This window comes from Chrysochloris asiatica, unplaced genomic scaffold, assembly GCF_000296735.1.
Source record: "Chrysochloris asiatica unplaced genomic scaffold, ChrAsi1.0 scaffold00044, whole genome shotgun sequence".
In the NCBI taxonomy this organism is placed as follows: domain Eukaryota; kingdom Metazoa; phylum Chordata; class Mammalia; order Afrosoricida; family Chrysochloridae; genus Chrysochloris; species Chrysochloris asiatica.
Genome location: NW_006408562.1, coordinates 10,608,392 through 10,614,611, shown reverse-complemented (window position 1 = coordinate 10,614,611; position 6,220 = coordinate 10,608,392). Strand labels below are relative to the sequence as shown.

Genomic DNA, 6,220 nt, shown 5'->3' with positions numbered 1-6,220 from the left:
AGAAGAATTGATGCCTTTGAATTATGGTGTTGGAGGAGAATACTAAAAGTGCCATGGACTGCCAAAAGAACCAATAGATCTGTTTTGGAAGAAGTACAGCCAGAGTACTCCTTAGAGGCCAAGATGGCCAAACTTCATCTCTCATCCTTTGGACATATTGTCAGGAGGGAACAGTCGCTAGAGAAGGATATCATGCTTGGTAAGATGGAGGGCCAGGGAAAAAGAGGAAGACCCCCAACAAGATGGATTGGCCAGGTGGCAGCATTAATGGACTCAAATGTAGCAACAGTAGTGAGTTTGGCCCAGGATGGGACATTGTTTCGTTCTGCTGTGCATTGGGTAGCTATGCGTCGGTTCTGACTCGATGGCACCTAACAACAACAACACAACAATATTATTGAACTTCATTCAGCATGGAGAAAAGGCATATACACCTCCTTAACCTTCTTAATAATTATATTTAATGAGAAAGTCATATTTAATGAGAAAGGAAAAACCACCAATCACTGGTTTCAGGCCTTAGGCTTTTCCATGTTGTTGTTGTTAAGTGTTATCTAGTTGGTTCCAACCTATAGTGACCCTGTATGGGGTTTCCAAGGAGTAGCTGGTGAACTTGAACCACCAACCTTGTGGTTCAAATCAACTTGTGGTCCAGTGAATTAGCCCACAGAGCCACATCAGGTGTCCAGGCTTCTTCATACAAACATTTAATGTAGACCACTTTACCTTTGTGAGAATTGTAAATCACTGTACTTTCCAGTGATCCTTGTGGAGGGATTGAAGTGTTTAAGTTTGTTAGAGGCTACATCTCCAGTTGGTTGCTAATCAAGAAATTCTTATGCTGGTCTAGATCCAAGCAACCAGATTGGCTCTGGTTGTTCTTATCTTGGCATAGCAGCACCTAATAAAGGAGGTACTTACTCTGCTAAGGTCTCTGATGATACCAATTGAGGCCTGGGCCAAAGCTGTAGCCTTTGTAAGAAAGACAGTGTAAGGAAGACATGATCTGACTATTGATATTGATCAGAAACTGTTCTGTCAGGCCTCCAGTGATGCCTTCATCTCCACTTAACATTCCTTATCCTCTTGTGGATAGAATTTAACAAGGGATTTCAGCGACAAAGTAAATCAGCCAAGCCACAGCTACCAATGTCATGTCTACCAGTCTCTGTCTATCACCTGTGACACAGAATTGGATTCTCTCTGATATTCATAATCACTCTTACAAGAAAGATCTACTACCAAGTGTACCAATGACTTCTAGCTTTATTATGACTTTTCCTGATACCTCACTGAATGTCTTTCTGTTTTAACAATACAGAGGTAGGTTAGAACCAGTCAGTAAATTCAAATCTTCACACTTATTCTGGATCCAAAGAGTCCTTGGTGAAAAATTCATGTTTACCTGAAAAACTTATGCTTGTTGGTGACTTGAAAAAAAGAAAATAACAAAAAACCAAGACATTTCTCAGATACTCACAAAAAGAGAGAATAGCAAACCTTTGAAAGTAGAAAGAAGCATGAAGAACTTAGAGCTCGTATGCACCCGGAGCAGTGGATCTACTGAAAGCTACACATCATGACATTAGCAGGACTTTCAGCAGCTATAAAAGTGAACAAATCAGCTTAACTCAAGAGAACATTTTGTTAGAGCATGAGGTGTAGGAAAGAAAAATAGCAGGAAAAAAGAATCTTGTATTGACTCAAAAGGGCTAGTAGTAAAAAGACCGCTTCCGAAAAAGGTTCAAGAGGCCAAGGATTCTTTCTAATATCTCTGGTAATATGCACTACCAGAGAGGTCTCAGCATCTCTGCATCTGAAAGCCAATAAAAATCTCCATTTCATAGAGTGACAAGTCAGCTGTTTCCAGGATCAGAAGATATTGGTGTAAAGCAAAATAAAAGGGTTGTATGACCCAAGTCTTCTAGCTTAATCCACTGGACAGCCTCTGCCCACAAGTCAGGCAGGAGATGGACAAGAAAACAACAATAAATGGGCCAGCAGTTCTGACTCAGGTCAGTATTAGGGCTGTGTTTCCTTTTGAGGTATTTCTGCTACCTAACCACTTAAGTGCCATATTTTGTCATGATGAGACTTAGGTGATCCAAGTGACTTAATGAGGCCACCATGCATTCAGTCTGCTTACCAGTTCATCTATGATAGTTCTTCAAGCACACTTCTCATTCATACTAGTCTCTCAGTCATGTTAGTCTCCTGAGGTCAGACATTGGTTTAAAGACCAAACACATTCATAAAGAAAGAGACACGGACTCTGAACACACACACAAGACCCATCTAGGTCCTGAAGGAACTGAAAAAAACAGACAACATGATAGACGTTTAGCACAAGTGGTGTAGACCTCTTGCCTGAGTCCAGAACCTGGACAGTGGTGCAGTTTCATGTTTGAATGACTCCAGTAGACTCATGGCATGTGAAAGTATAAAACCATGAACCACTTCAAGATAAGATCTTGGGACCCAAGAGGGAGTGACGTTAGATGAGCTATCTTTATTAGGAAGGACTTCCCAGTGAGACAGTCACTTGGTCTAAGAATAACTTACCAAGCTTTGTTGCATTCCCTGAAAAGGTTGAGCAAGATGCAGTCAGCTGAGGTGAGCAAATCACAAGAAGAGATTTCCCTAAGAATCACTGTCATTTTTGGTCTTATTAATTAAAGTTGTTGTTGTTGGTGTTGTTAAGTGTTGCTGAAGTTGGTTCTGACTCATAGTGACCCTGAATAGGATTTACAACACTTTAAAGCTTTGTGGGAGCAGAAAGCCTTATTTTTACCCATGGAGTGACTGGTGGGTTTGAACCATGGACCTTGTGACACACAGTCCAGTGCTTGTCACAGGGAGCTGCATTATCTCTGACCCTATCTTTTAAGTTAAACCATTTCAGGAGGTGGCATATTATCAAGAGTCAATGATCCTGAAAGAAGTCCAAGGTGCACTGAATGTATTGGCAAAGAACAAGGCACCAGGAATTGATGGAATACAAATTGAAGTCTTTCAACAAACTGATATGACCACACTTCGTCTTTCATATTTCAGATATATTATCAGGGGGGACCAGTCACTAGAGAAGGAGATCATGTTTGGTAAAGTGTAGGGTTGGAGAAAAAGAAGAAGACCCCCAATGTGTTGGATTGGCACAGTGGCGGAACAATTATTGTGAGGTTGGCTCAGGACCAGGTAGTGTTTCATTCTGTTGTGCATAGAGTTCCTATGAGTTGGTACCGACTCAAAGGCACCTAACAATACCAACAGTAATCTCTTAAGTTTGAATCATGATTAATTGCAAAATGCAATAGAGGCAGAGGGCAGCTAAATGTTAGTATTAAAATAGAGGCAGAGCACTAGCTAAATGCTAGTATTAAAACCATCATCAGTCTTTCAATATATCAGTGAGTGCTTCATACCTCTTATCCCACACTTGTGGGTTCAGTTGAGTTGGAGCCATTTAAAATAGGATCATCTCTGTAGATGCTGAAAAGGTATTTTTAATGGACATTATTATTTTTTTTTAACCAGAACCCTTGATAAAATAAAAATAAGTGCTTCCTTAGCATAATACAATCTTGTGTTTGTGTAATCTGTAATCTGAAAAACCATTGTCAAATAATAGAAAAACACAAGAAGCTCTTAATTACCACGATTATTTAACATTGTTCTAGCACTGGACTGTGTATGAACCATAAGGTCAGTAATTCAAACCCACCAGTTGCTCCTCATAAACTCCATGTTGTTGTTGTTGTTATGTGCCTTCGAGTCGGTTCTGACCCATAGCGACCCTGTATAGGGTTTCTGAGGGTGTAAATCTTTACGGGAGTAGAAAGCCTCATCTTTCTCCCGCGGAGCAGCTGGTAGTTTCGAACCGCTGACCTTAAGGTTCGCAGCCCGATTCGTAACCACTACGCTACCAGAGCTCCTTCCATACAGGGTTACTATGAATCAGAACCTGATTCAACAGCACTTAATGACAACAACAGGGTTATTAACTTTTCAAAAAGTCTACACTTATTTGGTGACACAGTTATTTGGAAAATCCAAGAAAATAGGTGGCAGAAAATACAGCAAGTAACTAGTGAATGCAATCAGCTGATTAAGTACAAAATTAATTCATGTTAATGTGTGAGTTACAACTAGTTAAATTATTTAATAGTAGAAAAGATTTTCTTTTTAGCAATGAACATAAACATTTGGTATTAAGCTCAATAGGAAGTTTGCAAAATCAATATGACAAGATATTTTAATTACTGCTAAACAATACGCAAGATAGTAGCAAATGGAAAGGAGGGCCATCTTTTGGGGAAAGAAAAATTAGCATCATGATAATATTGATTACTGCTACCTTAATTTATGCATTTAAAATAATCTCAATAAAAACAAATGGAATATGTTGTGTACCTAGATAAGATGATTACAGAGTTCATATGAAAAAATAAATCAGAATAACTAGGAAAATTATAAGCAGGAGTTATGGGGTATGAATAGCTCTACCAAAAGTCAAAATATATTTTAAGATTTATAACTAAAAGACTCTGATACCTGCATGTGAAAAGAAAAATTAATGGAATGACTGGAAAGTTCTAACACAGATCAAGTTCAAATGCTCACATTGGATTTAAAATTAGTGGGGAACATATTTAATAAATAGTGTTGGAAAAACTGTTGTTGTTAAATACTGTCACATGGGTTCTGACTCATGCATAGATTATGCATAATGGAACACTGCCCAGTCCTGTGCCATACTCACTTGCTGCTGTTGAGACCACTGATGCTGCCATTGTGCCAATTTACCTTGCTAACAGTCTTATTCTTTTTTTTACTGACCCTCCACTTTACCAAGCATGATGTCTTTCTCTAGAGACTGGTCCCTTCTGATAACACGTCTGAAGTATGAGACTTCAAGTCACAATATTCTGGCTTCTAAGGAGCATTCTGATTGTATTTATTCCAACACATATTTGTTTGTTCTTCTGGGAGCCCATAGCACTTTCAATATTATTATCTAACACCATAACTCAAATGTGCCAATCCTTCTATGATCTTATTTATTCATTGTCTAACTTTCATATGCATGTGAGGTTATTGAAAATACCATGGTTCTTGTCAGGCACATGTTAGTCCTCAAACTGGTATCTTTGCTCTTGAACACTTAATAGAATCTTGTGCTGAAGATTTGCATAATGGTCCTTAAAACATCACTCAATTCATACCAAAAAGAGTTAAGAAAAAAAAAAAAAGAACAGATTTGATGCATTAAACACTAATAGCCGAAGACCAGAAGAGTTGAGACATCAAGAATATTATATAGGAAGAAAGCAAAATGTCATTAAGAAGACAAGAAAGAAGGAAAAGACCAAAATGGATATCAGAAGAGACTCTGAAACTTGTTCTCCAGCATAGAGATGCTAAAGCAAATGAAATAAATGAAAAGTTAAAAGAGCTGAACAGAAAATTAAAAGGGCAGCTCAGGAAGACAAAATCAAGTATTACAATGAAATGTGCACAGTCCTGTGGTTAGAGAAACAAAAGGGAAGAACATGCTCAGCACGTCTGAAGCTGAAATAACTGAAGAAAATGTTCAAGCCTTGACCTGCAATGTTCTATGGCACTGTAGGATAAGCACTGGACCATTTTGAACCACATGATTGATGGTTCAAAACCATCAAGCTACTCTTGAAAACCCTATGAGTCAGAACTGACTCAACAGCACTTAACAACAACAGCAACAACATGAGCAAAATATTGAATGATACAAAAAGCATCAAAAGAAGATGAAAGGCCCCTTCCAAGACTAACACTCAAGGGAATACACGAGCAGGCATGTGGTCTTGCTGGTGACTATGTTGGTCACTGATAAGGGAAAATGGGGGAAAAACAGCAATGAAGTTCTGAGCTAAGTCTGACCACATTTAATAGAGTATTGTGAACCCGGGTTGAAACCTGGTTGGCCAGCAGTATGGCAAAACCTGGGGACTTCTTGGCCCAGAAACAGTGACATGACCACAGATGACTAGAGCAGAGAGTGAATCATCCTGCTAATATGAAGTGAGGGGAGCTGCACAAGAACACCCATACTTACAGGAAGTACCCACTTGACCTGGCTTCAATGGATGATTACAACTCTATTAGAAGAAAGAAGAGGGAAAAAAGAGTAATCTGCTACAATTTGATGAACTTGACCTGTAATTATGGATGCAGTAGCTCAAAA

At 38.9% G+C, this 6,220-nt stretch overlaps 1 pseudogene; it reads left to right on the top strand.

The window, feature by feature from the left end:
* Positions 1-2,612, top strand: part of LOC102811358 — a 22,686-nt pseudogene extending 20,074 nt beyond the window's left edge.
* The last annotated feature ends 3,608 nt before the right edge of the window (positions 2,613-6,220 follow it).